Raw genomic sequence first — 17,500 nt, forward strand, 5'->3', positions numbered from 1 at the left:
ATCACCCGATATGCTTCAGGCATTCTTTCACAAACAGCAGGAATCTGTCGTTTCCTTTGAATACACAGCAGCATTTAAAAATAATGTATAAAACATCCAAGATCAACACACAAGTTGATTCAATTGTTTTACTGGAACATATAACGTTTAAAATGTTCGTTTATAAGACATACTGATATTATACATATATATATATCTCACAATTTACAATTCTGTATGACTTCTCACATTTAATAGTATGTACTACACACACACACACACACATATATATATATATATATAATAATATATACATACAAATATATATATATATATATATACATACATACATACATAGTTCCTCGTTGGGAGAGTCGGTAGAGTTGTCGGCTAGCACTCGCTAGGCCCGAGTTCCAGTCTCCGGCCGGCTAATGAAGAATTAGAGGAATTTATTTCTGGTGATAGAAATTCATTTCTCGCTATAATGTGGTTCGGATTCCACAATAAGCTGTAGGTCCCGTTGCTAGGTAACCAATTGGTTCTTAGCCACGTAAAAATAAGTCTAATCCTTTGGGCCAGCCCTAGGAGAGCTGTTAATCAGGTCAGTGGTCTGGTAAAACTTTTTCAATATATATATATAATATTTATATATATATATATATATATATATATATATATATATATATATATATATATATATATATATATATATATATATATATATATATATATATATATATATATATAAACCTGGTAACTAATGCATAGCCAAATGCCCAACCGTGACGGCAATGGAAACAGCGTTGCCCAATAGGCAACAGTCTATCAAGAGAGCGATACGCGCACAATCAAGGACCCATTCAAATCCCACCGCAACATTGCAAAGGTGTTGTGTCAATTATCATGACAATAACAATCATTGCAAGGGCTGAATTTCTCTCTCTCTCTCTCTCTCTCTCTCTCTCTCTCTCTCTCTCTCTCTCTCTCTCTCTCTCAGGGGTCCTGTGTCCAAATCATCAAAAATATTATGCTTGTACAAGGCACAATTAAACTATTTTCGTATATGGATATTTTATTAATGTCTTTTAACGTTACCTAGCTCCATATTGCGATATTATCTGGCTAGAGAGGTGCGATATTACCCTTCCCATATTACCTTGTTCAAGACTTTTGCCATTACCTCAACACTTGCGATATTACCTCGCCTACCCCTTCCAACATTACCTCACTTAACGGTTTTGTCATTACCTCAACACCACCTCGGTTTACGTGTTTGTCATTACCTTAGCAATTAGGATATTACCTCGCCCACCTCTTTCAATATTACCTCTATCGACGCTTTTGTCATTACCTCAGCACTAATGATATTGCCTCGCTTTACGTTTTTGTCATTACCTCAACAGTTGGGACATTACCTCGCCTACCTCTTCTAATATTACCTCACTTTACGTTTTTGTCATTACCTCAACACTAACGGTATTGCCTCGATCAACGTTTTTGTCATCACCTAAACACTTACGATATTACCTTGCTTCACGTTTTTGTCATTATCTCAACAGTTAGGATATTACCTCGCCTACCTCTTCCAATATTACCTCGCTTGGCGCTTTTGTCATTACCTAAACACTAACGATATTACCTCGCTTAAAGTTTTTGTCATTACGTCTACTCTCACGATATTGCTTCACTTAACCCTTTCGTCATTACCTCAACACTTACGATATAACCTCGCCTACCCATTCCAATATTACCTCGCCCAACCCTTTTCAAAGTATTACCAAAAAAACATGAACCCAGGTCCCCACCATACCAAGCCCCTTAGAGGGTTAGTGCGGTGCACTGTAGGCATTACTTGAGGTTCTTTGCAGCGTGCCTTCGGCCCCTAGCTGCAACCCCTTTCGTATCTTTTACTGTACCTCCTTTCATATTCTCTTTCTTCCAACTTACTTTCCACCTTCTCCTAACAATTGATTCATAGTGCAACTGCGAGGTTTTCCCCCTGCAGTTACACCTTTCAAACCTTTTACTGTCAATTTCCATTTCAACGCTGAATGACCTCATAGGTCGCAGCGCTTGGCCTTTGGCCTAAAGTCTATATTCAATTCAATTCAATTCAATTCAACATACCACGGCCTTCGAGCGAATATCCTACCTACGCAATTGTCAGGATATTCCGGCTGGGTTTTCGGGTAATACCGGGTACAACTCCGCTGCCTACAAATACGGCGTGACATGAGAAAGCCTCTGAAGCCATTAGTAGCGGGGAGGATGACTGACGTTGTCTTAATTATGTTCGTCGGAGTTACTCAGACAGCCGCCATTACGGCTGCCTAGAGCTATACGACTACGTACGTACTGTTCCTCCCGTTTCTATTTCTGAGAAATAATTTATATTCTTTATGGAACGGAATGATCCGTATCTGATGTATTTTTAATAATTATTTGTTGCTATTTGCCTTAGGCTTCTACATTTTCACGGAGGAATAAAATTTGTAAGGTTAAAATATGAATTACATTAACTGTGAAATAATTATGCTTTACGGAACGGAATCATTGGAATTTTGTATATTTTTAATAATGACTCGTTGCTATTTGCCTTAGGCTTCTAAATTCTTAAGGGGGATAAATGTCTAAGGTTAAAATATTAATAAATTCATGTTTTCGAACCTATTGCGTAACATGCATGGTAATTATTCTTTATGGAACGAGAATCAGTAGTATTTTGTATATTTTCAATAATTATTCGCTACTATTTGCTTTAGGCTTCTAAACTTTGCGGAGGAATAAAATGTGTAAGGTTGAAATATAAACAAAATGACATTCTCATATCTATTGCGTAACAAGTAGATTACTCTCCTCAATTTCTAGAAATATATTCTATTAGTGGTCTTTCTAAAGAAATGTGTATTTTCTATATAAATATACAACATACAAACGCATAAAAATACATGAAAAACCACATATTTCAAAATAATGCACCTTGTAATTAGTTCTATTGAAATGTGTATATTTGTGTATGAATATACATGCATACGTATAAAAAATGTATGTTAAACCATATATTTCAAAATAATGCAACTAGAAATTGTCTTTCTAATGACATACGTATATTTGTGTGTGAATACACAACATACAAACTTATTAAAATATAGTAAAACACATTTCAAAATAATGCCCCTAGAAATGCGCATATTTGTGTATGAATATATAACATAAACGTATAGAAATACATTTAAAACCAAACTTTTCTAAGTAAAGCATCTAAAAAGCCAAGAGCATTTTCGGCACCAAAATCTGTCTCTAATGAATTAAAAGTTTGTTTTTGAATAAAAATAGAATAAATCCGCTTTTGACTCAGACACAATAAAATAATAACGATTACAGAGCAAGATTCGCGCTATTGTAGCCTACAGGGCAAAAATCCCCAAATCCAAAATCGATTCAAAAGAGAGAGAGAGAGAGAGAGAGAGAGAGAGAGAGAGAGAGAGAGAGAGAGCTACACTGAGTGATTTATTTTCCTTTGAAAACAAAAACTCGATTTTTTTTTTATTTTGCACAATTATAAATGACCCACTTCTCGAGAGACCTATGGTGAGAAAAAGGTGGGAAAGGGTTTAAAATCTCTCTCTCTCTCTCTCTCTCTCTCTCTCTCTCTCTCTCTCTCTCTCTCTCTCTCTCTCTCTCTCTCTCTCTCTATTGTTTGTATATTTTTGCGTGATGTTTACTAAATAAAGTGTTCTGTTTAAGTATAATATTACACGAACTAAATTCTCTCTCTCTCTCTCTCTCTCTCTCTCTCTCTCTCTCTCTCTCTCTCTCTCTCTCTCTCTCATAAAAATGCCTTTTAATGATGCCTACTGAATCAAGTATTCTATTTATGATACTAGACGAACTAGAAGCTCTCTCTCTCTCTCTCTCTCTCTCACAGCTGATAAAATATACCTCCATTCATTTTCGGTTCTAAAAAGACGCAGAGGAACATAAAAACTAAATTTATTACAACGCAGCACGACGAGTAAGCGAAACTGATAGAGTTCACACTTGATATGAAAACGCACACAACAATAAAACTGCGATTAAATAAACATTCATTTCCTTTTTCTGTTCTAAAAAGACACACAGGAACATAAACAGTTGAACAAATTTATTACAACTCAAGTCACGACGAGCAATATAATATGAACACTACTGATAGAGTTCAAAGGTCATTTGATAGAATAGAAAACCTTGACTACAAAGACAAATTCAAATAAAACTTGAAAGGAGAAGAGAACGATTAAATAAACAGATAGGATTATCAAAAAATTATCAAAAAGAGCAAGCAGAGGTTTTAATAGTGCTCTATACCAGGAAAATTAAGGAAAGCTCTCATTAATCCACCACGCACCAGCATCGATAATGCACGTCTACAATGCGCTACCAGCTCATCTGAGGAACATAACAGTTGAACAGATGTGTTTGCATGCACAAATATCTGATGCATCCCAGACCATCCAAGACTGGAAGATGCAAAATATACTGCTCAACTCTCTGTACATCAAAATGAGGGACCTACAACCTAACTTGTAAGGTCTGTAAGGTAAGGTAAGGTCATACACACACATAATTATAACAGTTCTCTCTCTCTCTCCCCGTCGCAGAAGCGGGCGTGCAAGCACGAGCGCAAATTAGCATTACGCAAAACAGAACAAGAGAGAGGCGCACATGCGCAGCGGATCCCCTACAAATGGCATTCTGCTGTCGTGGCCATTTTCATTGTTCTCTCCTCCCGCACGAAAATTGATAACGGGGTATATTTAATTAGGAGACTTAATGGCATTACCGTGTTGAGAAGGTGTTGCCAGACTGGGAGAGAGATTACAATAGCGTTTTCTTATCGGACGAGGAAGAAAACGAGATTGTTTTCTGCTTGTGAAAGTAAAAAGGAACAATGGTTGAAGTTTTCAGTTGTGTGTTCTAACATCACCACCATGCCTGCTCGAGACGAGAGAGAGAGAGAGAGAGAGAGAGAGAGAGAGAGAGAGAGAGAGAGAGAGAGAGAGAGAGAGAACGAGAGAGAGAGAGAGATAGGGATCTTGCACGTGAAAAGAGAGAGAGAGAAGAGAGAGAGAGAGAGAGAGAGAGAGAGAGAATTGCAGTGGAATGAGAGAAAGAGAGAGATAGTTGATCTTGCACGTGAAAAGAGAGAGAGAGAGAGAGAGAGAGAGAGAGAGAGAGAGAGAGAGAGAGAAAATTGTACGTGAACGAGAGAGAGAGAGAGAGAGAGTAAATGAATTGTTGCACGTGGAACGAGAGAAAGAGAGAGATAGTTGATCTTGCACGTGAGAGAGAGAGAGAGAGAGAGAGAGAGAGAGAGAGAGAGAGAGAGAGGGGTAATGAATTGCACGTGGAACGAGAGAAAGAGAGAGATAGTTGATCTTGCACGTGAAAAGAGAGAGAGAGAGAGAGAGAGAGAGAGAGAGAGAGAGAGAGAGAATGAAATTGTACGTGGAACTGAAACTGCACGTGCAGCCCAGTGGGTATTTGGGTATTTCAGGTGAAAATACTTGTTTTGACTGGCACCTGGGTATTTCAGGTAATTATTTATCCCTGACTGACATCCCGGTTTAGTGAACCGACGTATTTATCCTGCAAATGAAGTCACAAGCTTTCTGCAGATGATGTCACTCGCCTCCAAGAGCTTAAGATATATTCTTGCAAAAACTGACATCCAGGTGGCTTTGACAACCAGATTTATCATCAGTCAGTTGATATACAATGACTTCAAGACGGCAACACTTGTCACTCTTGTCACGCAGGTGTCACTGATAGCCATAATTGTTATTCAGGTGAGAAACATTACTTATTATCCTCGTCACCCGAATAACATCTTTACAATTCTCCTCATCCGGGTGTAAGTAGCGTTATTTGCCCTGTTTGTTATACAGGTGATATATATATATACTATTTTTCCTATCCAGGTGTCATTAGATGCTATATTTGCAATCCAGGTAAATCACTTGCTTTTGTTCATTAAGTCATTCTACCTGGTATCGTTATCCTTTGGACAATGTTACCCGAGATGTTTGTTTTCCAGGTAACCTCATCACAGGGAAACACCTGTCGTACCTGTCACCCAGTTATTAGTAATTATAAGTGCCTTCCAGTGGTGTTAACTGATATTAGTAAATATAATTGTATTCCCGGTGTTGTTGCTTGATATTATTAAATGTAATTGTCTTCCAGTTGATATTACTCAATATTAGTAATCATGTTCATCTTACCGGTGATTTTACTTAATATATTTACCAGACATCTCATATTAATATCCACATTCATTACAAAGGTGATGAATGCTTCATGAATACTTCTGTTCATCAGTCCAGTGACGTAACTGGCTTTATTGATCACCCAGGTGATGAGGCTGATCAATATTAATTATATCGTTTCTCTATTTTAGATACTTTTTCACAACTAGAAGTTATTAGTACCTGGATGTCATTACCGGTTTCATTAATTTGAAAAACTTATTAAAAGTAAACTTGCAAATATATATAAATATATATATATATATATATATATATATATATATATATATATATATATATATATATATATATAAATAATAAATGAATATATATATATATATATATATATATATATATATATATATATATATATATATATATATATATATGTATGTATGTACGTATATATATGTATGTTTGTTATGTATGTACATATATATATATATATAAAATATATATACCAGATTAACAAGAACACACGATTTCCCCCCCCCCGAAAAAATAAACCCTAAACTAGACAAGAAAACCCCGCCGGATGAATACCAAAAAAAACAAGCGCAAACAGGTACAAACCGAACCGGGCTATTTTTGCGCCAGGTAAATTCGGCCGGGTCTGATCGCCGAAATCTCGTTCCATTTGCGTCCCGCGGATGGACGGATGGATGACGTCACGGTCGGCGACCTTTGAAGAAGAGATTTGACCGAGTGATCGATAGTCAAAATCTGGCAGCATCGAGCAGGCGGATTTGTTTCAATTTTATTAAAGGTTTTATCTTCCCGACGCGGCCGGTTGGGAAAATAACGACCTTTGGCACGAGACTGTCGGGAAAATAACAAACGTTGCACACGATTGTCGGGAAAATAACTACAGTTTGTTGGGAAAATAACAAACGTTGCACGACTGTCGGGAAAATGAGAAAAAAGGTTGTCAGGAAAATAACAAAAGTTGCACACGACTGTCGGGTAAAATAACAAAAACGTTTCTTTGAAGTTACGGGATCACGAAAATAAGCGAATTAACGGAGAAGGGGAAACCTAAATTGAAGACTCGTGTTTACCTCCATTTTTTTTAGTTTATGTTTTGTAGATCCAACAATTAAAATTCGTTCTATTTTTTTTTTCCTGAAATTTGTTTTTAGTAGTTTTTATATTTCGAACTGTGTTTTTAGTAGTTTTTATATTTCGAACTGAAGATTCGTTTTTCTTTCATTTTCAATTTTATGTAAATAGAAGCTACATTATACTCATAATCAAAATTCAATTTGTTTTCTAACTGATATTAAATTTGTATGCATGCCTTCCTTAATGAGAAAAAATCTCTAAACATATGATTTTATGGAGAGAGAGAGAGAGAGAGAGAGAGAGAGAGAGAGAGAGAGAGAGAGAGAGAGAGAGAAGAAGAAGAAGAAGAAGAAGAAGAAGAAGAAGAAGAAGAAGAAGAAAGAGAGAGAGAGAGAGAGAGAGAGAGAGAGAGAGAGAGAGAGAGAGAGAGTCTTTCACTGAAGTGAAATACGCCCATAAAAAAACTCCCCTTGTCGTTAGGGGACCTTTGTTCCTCCTGCAAGGAACCGATTATTGATTGATCGATTGAATTCTGTACAGTAGCGAAACAACCCCTATGGTTATCGATGCTGGAACTACATAATAATCATTTGACCAAAACTGAGGCAGATCATTTATTCAGTTCATTTGTAATGATATGCACAATCTTATACTGTAACTGCAGTAAATAAAAACAAAAAACAAAAAAATAATAAATAAAATACACAAATAAATATATGAATACATAACTAAATAAAATAAATGAATAATTATATAATTTAATAAACATATGAATTAATATATATACATATATATATATATATATATATATATATATATATATATATATATATATATATATATATATATATATATATATATATATATATATATATATAATAAATATAAGAATAATAAAAACGAATAAAATAAATAAAAATACAAATAAATAAATAAATACACACTTAAATAAATAAATATATAAATTAATAAAATACACAAATATACGAATATCTAAAATAAATAAATAAATAAATAAAGAAGTAAATGAAAAATAATAAAAAAACAACTAAATAAAAATTAAAATAACTGCGTAAAGAGTCCACTGGGGCACCGCAGCATTACGTCAAAGGTGCAGGTGTTGTTGTCACCCTGACAACACCGAGCATACATACACAGAACACCTGTGCTGGAAGGTGAACACCTGTGACGCCTCCCTCGGGTGATAGGCTACAGAAGAAATGTCAGCCGGCGCCCGAGAACTCTGACGTGGATCTCCTGTTTATTTATTTATTTATTTATTTATTTATTTATTTATTTTTTTTTTAATTATGCATTTTCTTTCGATTTTCGACGATATAACGATGAAACGATGACTGGAAGTAGTGATGTACGCACAACCACATTGAGAGAGAAAAAGGGTTTTGTTTTTTTTTAATAACTGGGAGCTAAGTAATATAACAATCATACGGTGAAAGATACACAGGTAATCGGTATGGACAAGAAACAAAAGGAGAAGATGATGAAAACAAAGAAAATGAGAGAGAGAGAGAGAGAGAGAGAGAGAGAGAGAGAGAGAGAGAGAGAGAGAGAGAGAGAGAGAGAGAGCACCTGTTTGTATAGGAGAAAGGTGTATGTGCTTGTGTGTGTGTGTGTTTGTATACATAAACACGTAAAAGAGAGAGAGAGAGAGAGAGAGAGAGAGAGAGAGAGAGAGATCTTTTTTTTTTGAGTAGTTTGTGTATATAGGAAAACTGTATGTACTTCTGTCTGCACGTTTATCCATTAATACGTACCACTGGACGAAAGTAAACATGACATGCAACTCCGTGAGAGAGAGAGAGAGAGAGAGAGAGAGAGAGAGAGAGAGAGAGAGAGAGAGAGAGAGAGTTTATTTTTAGTCTGCGTTAACTTTGAAACATAATGAAACTAAACCCTCCTTGGAAATTCATTCAAGCAACAAAACTCACGCAAATGACTGACGACAAAACGCTGCCATTTAGAGAAACGACCGTCCTAACGTCGCCTCCAATTGCACAAATAACCCCATAAAACAACAAGGCTCAGCGTGCTTGTAACATTATATACACTGCTTGATGTTTGCTTGAATGAAGAATTATCCGGAACCTGATGAGGCTTGCGTGCGTGACTCCCGAGTGATTGATGTCTGTGTTCAATGATGTCTCTTTTAAAAGAGTTCGCGCGACGGGAGATTGCTAAACCGTGTTTGATGTGTGTGTGTGTATGTGTGTGTGTATTTCTGTGTTCAAAAGCCGTTCATGTTAGGAAATTGTAATGATGGGTCTTCGTGTGTTTATTTAAAGAGCTTTCGTATGTAGGGAGATTGTAATGATTTGTCAATGTAAGTATATTTAAAGGACCTGTGACGGTACAAAGTTTAAATCTATTTTAAGAGATTGTGTACCAACGACTCTAAATTATACTTCCCTGCACATGCATTTAAAGAGGCTGTGTATTTAAAGAAATATATATATATATATATATATATATATATATATATATATATATATATATATATACATACATACATACATACATACGTACATGTATATATATATATATATATATATATATATATATATATATATATATATATATATAAAACCACATTATATGCATCTAAAAATACTGTGTATACTCATTAACCTCATTTAACTTAAAGTATGCCTTCGTGTATGTGCATATTATACACAGTTTTGAAGCTACATAGTAGGCAGGTGTGCATATTCCGAAATCACACGATAATATTCACAGGTGTACATTGGCAGCAACAGGTATATACATGAGTAGTAAGTCGATAAATTTTAAGTTGTTTAAGGATACTGACAATCCAAAGTGAATATAAATACTGAAATGGAATGGAATATAAAATTTAGGCCAAAGGCCGAGCGCTGTGACCTGTGAGGTCATTCTGCGCTGAAACGGATGCTGAGAGTGAAAAGGTTTTAAAGGTGCAACAGGAGGCAAACCTCGCAGCTGCACTATGAAACAATTGTTAGGAGAAGTTGGAAAGTAAGATGGAAGAAAGACAATGTGAACGAAGATACGGTCAAAGAAACGAAAAGGGTTGCAGCTGGGCGCCTAAGGGACGCTGCAAAGAACCTAGAGAGAACGGGTTACAATTACAATTCAAGACCACTGCTCCAAAAAAATCATATAATAAATATATATAAATATTTTATGCATATTTTACCCTTCTATTCAGCCAGGCGACAAACTAACAAACAAAACAGCGACGGAATAAATCGGATATGACGCCTGTGTTTAATTCGAATATTTATTTCAAAACCTTTTATTGTACACCTGAACTTAACGCGGCAATTTTACCGCTACCATACGCCCTTCCGCTGGAAATTCTAATTGGTAGTTTTACTTTTTTTTTATTTTTTATGCTTCATCACGCGACTGTTAGGCACGCATTTAGTCCTTTATTTGCTTGTCATAATGATGTAGTAATGGGGGAAAACTCCCTAGTTTTTTTAAGATATTTCTCCCTAGTAAGGATGGGGGCTTTCCCTAAACGCTTACGCTTTTGTTCTCTGATTTAACTTTTTTCTCTTGAGTAAGGAAATGTGTTTGTTTGTCATAACGATGTAATTGGGGGAAACTCCCTAGTTTCAAGATATTTCTCCCTAATAAGATTTGTGTTTCCCCCAAATTCTTACAATTTTGTTCCGATTTAATTTTTTATCTCCTGAATATGTTCCTGATTTAGGACCATTCTCTCTCTCTCTCTCTCTCTCTCTCTCTCTCTCTCTCTCTCTCTCTCTCTCTTTATCAAATAATTACTAAAATTTGCTTTTACCAAGCTTTTTTATTCAGCGAACGAGAAACAGAGAAATTACCGAATAACAACATACGTATAAACATACGGCAATACATCCTTTTGTTCAAACTTTTTTTTTTTAATTCAACACAAAGATTAAATAAATAAATAAAAAAAAAAGAATCACTCGCTCAGCTGCAACACTTCATAATTCTTTCAACATTCTTTAAAACAAAGTCGACATTTCACATCAAAACAGTCCTGGCGTTTTGAAGGAATAACACGTACGTGAAAAAAATAAAATAAAGTCAAAATAAACAGAAATAAAAAAGAGATAAATCAATAAAACAGCGCGCGAATAACCAGCACTGCACCAGACGATACGAGAAACTCTTTGACACACTTTTGTTTGTATCTCTTTGATCCATCTTCATAATTTTTTTTTCTATTTTTGCCTCCTTTAATTCAGTACTGATAACCGCCATTGTATAATAAGCAATTAACCATTTAAATAAAAAAAAAAATTTTCCCCTTCCCGGGTGACTAACTTCATCTCGGGGAAGATTGAGGCGTGTGGGGGGGGGCACTGTACGAAAATGTACAAAACACTAAAATTATATAATCATTATTTCTTTCTTTCTGTCTTCATTTATGACGTTTCTTTACTTAAACAGTTATATAACTCGAAGGCCTGAATGGAATTAGATGCAGTTGTGTGAATACGTGGATCGTCTGCGTGTCTGGATATAAAGAAAAAGTCGTATCACACGCATTCATTTTCACACACGTGCCCACAAGTTTATATATATATATATATATATATATATATATATATATATATATATATATATATATATATATATATATATATTTTAATATTTAATATATATATATGTATATGTGTGTATGTGTGTATGTATATTATTACTGCATCTAATTCTCTTCAAACTTAGGAGTTATAAAAGTATTTAAGTAAACAAATGCCATCCTCAAGTTGGATTGACTACTTAACCATAAACTATCAACTAATTATCTCCCATGAGATGGCATATATATATATATATATATATATATATATATATATATATATATATATATATATATATATATATAAACAAATAATATATATATATATGAAATATAAACACGACCACCCCATTTCATGTATGTATTCTCATACCACACATCATTTGTAACTTAAGGAATAATAACTTCTATGTGGATTAATGTGGACCCATTCACAAGAGAATCACTTAAGAGTTCAATTTCTACGGTGAGATATCTCACTTAAGTACAGTACATCAATAATCGCCTTCTATTTTCTCTGCTATGACAAAATACTTTAACAAACAAGTTTTTTTTACAGAGGAGATCACCTATAGATGTACTTCCGCTAGCTATTCTCTGAGAGAGAGAGAGAGAGAGAGAGAGAGAGAGAGAGAGAGAGAGAGAGAGAGAGAGAGAGAGAAGGTATATCAGGTAAATTTTTTAATTGACCACTTATTCTTTTATTCTGTATTTATTTGTTGAATGAACGAATGAGTAGGTGTAGAGAGAGAGAGAGAGAGAGAGAGAGAGAGAGAGAGAGAGAGAGAGAGTGTGTTTTTTACAGGATGACGTCATTCCTTCGCAGATTCCAAGACATGCGGAACAATGTCTTTGTAACCGCAGCTTTAATCAAGATCCTGGAACAGCTTTCCTATTTGTGTTAGTTTTTTTCTTTTTTCTTAGTTTTTTTTAAAATTTTTGATGAAAAACAACAAACACGATTAATCCAAGTGTAGTTGATGTTCCGAGATTCCTCATTACATTATTTTGCACTGTGTAGAATACACAAAAATAAACAATGGAACTAATAAACAAAGGTAGATGTACGTATATCTGTACGTATGTATGCATGTATATATATAATACATATGTACATATATGTATATATGTATATATATACATAAACATACATATATATATATATATATATATATATATATATATATATATATATATATATATATATATATATATATACACACACACATTCATTCATCCACTTCATATACAGTATATTAATATATCTCACGTAAACACCACAACTTTAAGGTCCTAATTTACTTCTTACTAAAATTATCATTTCTCTCTCACGCATTCCTTAACCATCATTCGTACCCTACCTCTCATTATCGTTCATTCCCCTTTATTTCACTTTTCTTCATAATTTTTCCTTCTCTCTTTCTTAATTCTCCTCCTCGCCCCACTTATTCTTTCCCCGCTTCTCTTTCATCATCATCTTATTGTCACATTTCCCTGCTCTATTTTTTTTTATATTTTCATAATTTTTTTTAATGGTTCCTCCCAAATCCGCACAAATGAAAGCCTTGATCTTCATTCGTACCCTCCTCCCCCTCCTCCTCCCCTCTCTCTCCCTTCATCCTATCTTTTTCATTAACTTTATCCTCCTCCTGTTCCTCCTACTCCTCCTCCTTTCTCTTTCATCCTCCTCCTCCTCCCTTCTTTCCTCTTCCTTCCCTCTTACCTCCTCCTCCTCCTCCTCCTCCTCTTCTCTCTCTCTCTCTCTCTCTCTCTCTCTCTCTCTCTCTCTCTCTCTCTCTCTCTCCTCGCCCCGTTCTCTTTCATTATCTTCATCATCATCACCATCATCATTATCACCAGGCTGCATTATTATTATTTTCGCCCGTTTCTTGCGCATCTTTGTTCCATCCACTTTTTTGCTTTTTTCGACGTCTGCCTTTCCCCTTTGTAGTCGTCTTCTTCTTCTTTCTTCGTCAGGACTATAAATACGAAGGCTTTCATCGTAATTACACACATACACACACACTCTCTCTCTCTCTCTCTCTCTCTCTCTCTCTCTCTCTCTCTCTCTCTCTCTCTCTTTCACACATACATGCACACAAAATATTCTCAAATACTTAAAGATATGAAATTTCTCTCTCTCTCTCTCGCTCTCTCTCTCATACATACATGCACACAAAATGAAACATTTCTCACGTACACAAAAAATCTGCCTCGCATACAAAAAGAAATAAACGGATTTCTCTCTCTCTCTCTCTCTCTCTCTCTCTCTCTCTCTCTCTCTCTCTCTCTCTCTCTCTCTCTCTCAATAAAAAGAAAGATATTCAGGATCTATCAAAAGCAAAATAAAAAAAATCAATAACCAAATAAAGAGATAAAAAATTTATTAATTAATAATACATGGATATATAAATAAAAAATAAAAGAAAAAGATAAAAAAATAAGTAAATATATAAATATTTAAATGAATACACGATTAATAAATAAAAGATACAAAATAAATAAAGAAAGAAAGAAAGAAAGAAATAGCACAAGCAAAACGGAACAAGAAAAACCAACAGAATTTCCTTTCTTGTCCCAGAACAACAGCTAGAATATCCTGCCCAAGAAATATTCGTCGATAATCCTAACGACTGTTGAACGAAACCTCGAGAATGCAATATAAAACGAAGCTTTAACGACTCGCCAGGAAATAAAAAATTAAGCTTTCGCACGACACGTTCCAATAATTCCAGTAATTCCGACCGTAAAGTTTGTCCTGGAATGACAACGGGAACAGCAGAGAATGACAGGTATTAAGAAGGGGTTGTTATAATAATAATAATAATAATAATAATAATAATAATAATAATAATAATAATAATAATAATAATAATAATAATGAGGAGACTCGAACATGTTCTCGAAAGCTCTCGTTCTACATATATTTTTAACATATATTTATACAAATCTACACTGACATCATATAATAATAATAATAATAATAATAATAATAATAATAATAATAATAATAATAATAATAATAATAATAGAGACTCGAACATGTTCTCGAAAGCTCTCGTTCTACATATATTTTTAACATATATTTATAAAAATTTACACTGACATCATATAATAATAATAATAATAATAATAATAATAATAATAATAATAATAATAATAATAATAATTTACAGGTGTCATAATCACGATCACATCAGTGGAGACATTAACAAAATCAACAACAGAATGATACTAATACCTACTACTAATAATATTCCTGAGTTTAGTATATAAACCAATTAACATATAACTGTAAATAATTTCACAATATTGTAAATAGCTTGTAAATCAACTACACGAATTTCAAAATATAACACTGGAAAAATTATTCACATTAAAGACTTATAATAATGTAGAATAATATTAGTAGAACTGCTACTAGTATCAATAGTATTAGCATTAGCAACTTGTAACATAAAGTACAAAATACGTATAAGAATACCATTGGTTTATATTAAACATTTATTAAAAATCAGAATATTACCAGAACTGTTACTAGTATAATTAGTAAGTAGTATTAGTAGTTTATACCATAATATAGAAAATATTTATAAGAAAATCATTAAATCTAACTAGAAATCGGAAATCTATAAATACGTATAAAAAAAAGCGAGCATATACAATCAGTCCACTGTGTACCCACAACTCTTAAAAGAGTGGAGGCAGGAAGGCAGCTTATAACATAATACAGAAAATACGTACAAGAATACCATTAAAATCAACTAAAATCGGGAATCTATAAATACTCAACACCCCCAGAAAGACCAAACATTGACAATCAGTCCACTGTACAGCCACTCACTACTCATAAAAACAAGGCGGAGCAACACTAAGTAATGTCCCCATTAAAACCCGATAAATAAGAACGACCGTCGCCGTATCGCTTCCGCTAATAATTGACACGAGCTGGCGTCGTAAATAAGGCGCCCCTCCCCTAGCCCCCACCGCCTCCTCCTTAAATGCTTCCCAAGCATATATTGACAAGCACCGAACAGGAGCTATATTTACGGGACGCAGCTAGCCGTCACCTGTCTTAAGTCGTGGTGGCCTGCCTGCCTTCGGACCCGATGCAATTAATGACGTTTCGCCGACGTTCGGAAAACACGCGAGCTATGGTGGTGTGACTGAAGACGGAGTAACACGAGAGGTTTGGGACGAGGGGAGAAGGGGCGTTTGTCATACGAGCGTCCGCAGTTTCTGCCAATTTCTTAACGTTTGCTGTTTACAATTCGCTGCTGTCAGATTGTGTTTATATCTTCCAATGCCGCTGACAAAATCGTGTTCTGGGTGTGTTCTAATTCGTGTGAGGACGTTTTACAGAGCATATAAAAAAAGACGAATACAAACAACTAGAAATTCCATTGCTAATTGACAGGAAATAATATTGGAATAACATAAATCGCACCCCAGTTTTGTTACGAATGTGGAGTATATTAGAGAAATGGTACAATCTTTGAATCAGTTTGCCAATATCAACGTGATTTTGATTTTTGCACCAATATGGATATACAGGGCATAATTTGAATTTGGGGAATATCTGATAAATGGTGCTGCCTTTGTACAAATTTTCCAATATTGGCGTTCACTTTAATTTTTGCACCAATATGGGACATAATTTGCACTCATGAGGCAGAACTGTGGCAAAATTGAAATCGGGTTTGTTCGCGGTAGGAATGTCAGTGACTAAGATTTTGCCAAGAAATGTCCATTAATACCAATGCATTTGGCAAAATATAAAGCGGGAGAATTTGTATTCCTATGACGCTAATTTATGGAACATGCGTTGCTTTATTAATTTTGCCATCAATATCGCATAAAAATTTAGTTCAATGATGAAACGTGATTATAAGTTTTATATATATATATATATATATATATATATATATATATATATATATATATATATATATATATATGTATATATATATATATATATATATATATATATACTGTATATTATATATATACACTATATATTATATATATATATATATATATATATATATATATATATATATATATATATATATACATACTGTACATATACACACACACACACATATATATATATAATTTAAAATATACATATTACATAATATACAATACATATATATAATTATATATATTTATATAATATAATATATATATATATATATATATATATATATATATATATATATATATATATATATATATATATATATATATATTAGTGTGGATATAAATTTGGTGTACTACAATAAATTTGAGAGAGAGTACTAGAGAGAGAGAGAGAGAGAGAGAGAGAGAGAGAGAGAGAGAGAGAGAGAGAGAGAGACTACACAAACAAAGCCAACTTCCGGAAACAACTTGATTCACAAAGTTTCATGGTAAAGGTTTAGTTTTAATTGTATGCTCTGGAGTCTAAACAATGGGAAGCCTCTAATTACTGGATGTGTATTTGCGCAGAGGGGGTAGAGCACAAATAAGGCTATAGCTCTGGAGATAATATGCTTATTCATTTGTATCAATCTCTAAAATTGATAAGTGTTTTGTATAACAAAACCACAGCCGGGAT

The 17,500-nt window shown here is 34.1% G+C and overlaps 1 protein-coding gene across 1 annotated transcript in view; it reads right to left on the bottom strand.

Moving 5' to 3' along the window:
• Positions 1 to 17,500, bottom strand: part of LOC136839225 (mucin-5AC-like) — a 288,209-nt gene that overhangs the window by 46,579 nt on the left and 224,130 nt on the right. The window lies entirely within an intron of this gene.

This window comes from Macrobrachium rosenbergii, chromosome 6 (assembly GCF_040412425.1).
Source record: "Macrobrachium rosenbergii isolate ZJJX-2024 chromosome 6, ASM4041242v1, whole genome shotgun sequence".
Lineage (NCBI taxonomy): Eukaryota > Metazoa > Arthropoda > Malacostraca > Decapoda > Palaemonidae > Macrobrachium > Macrobrachium rosenbergii.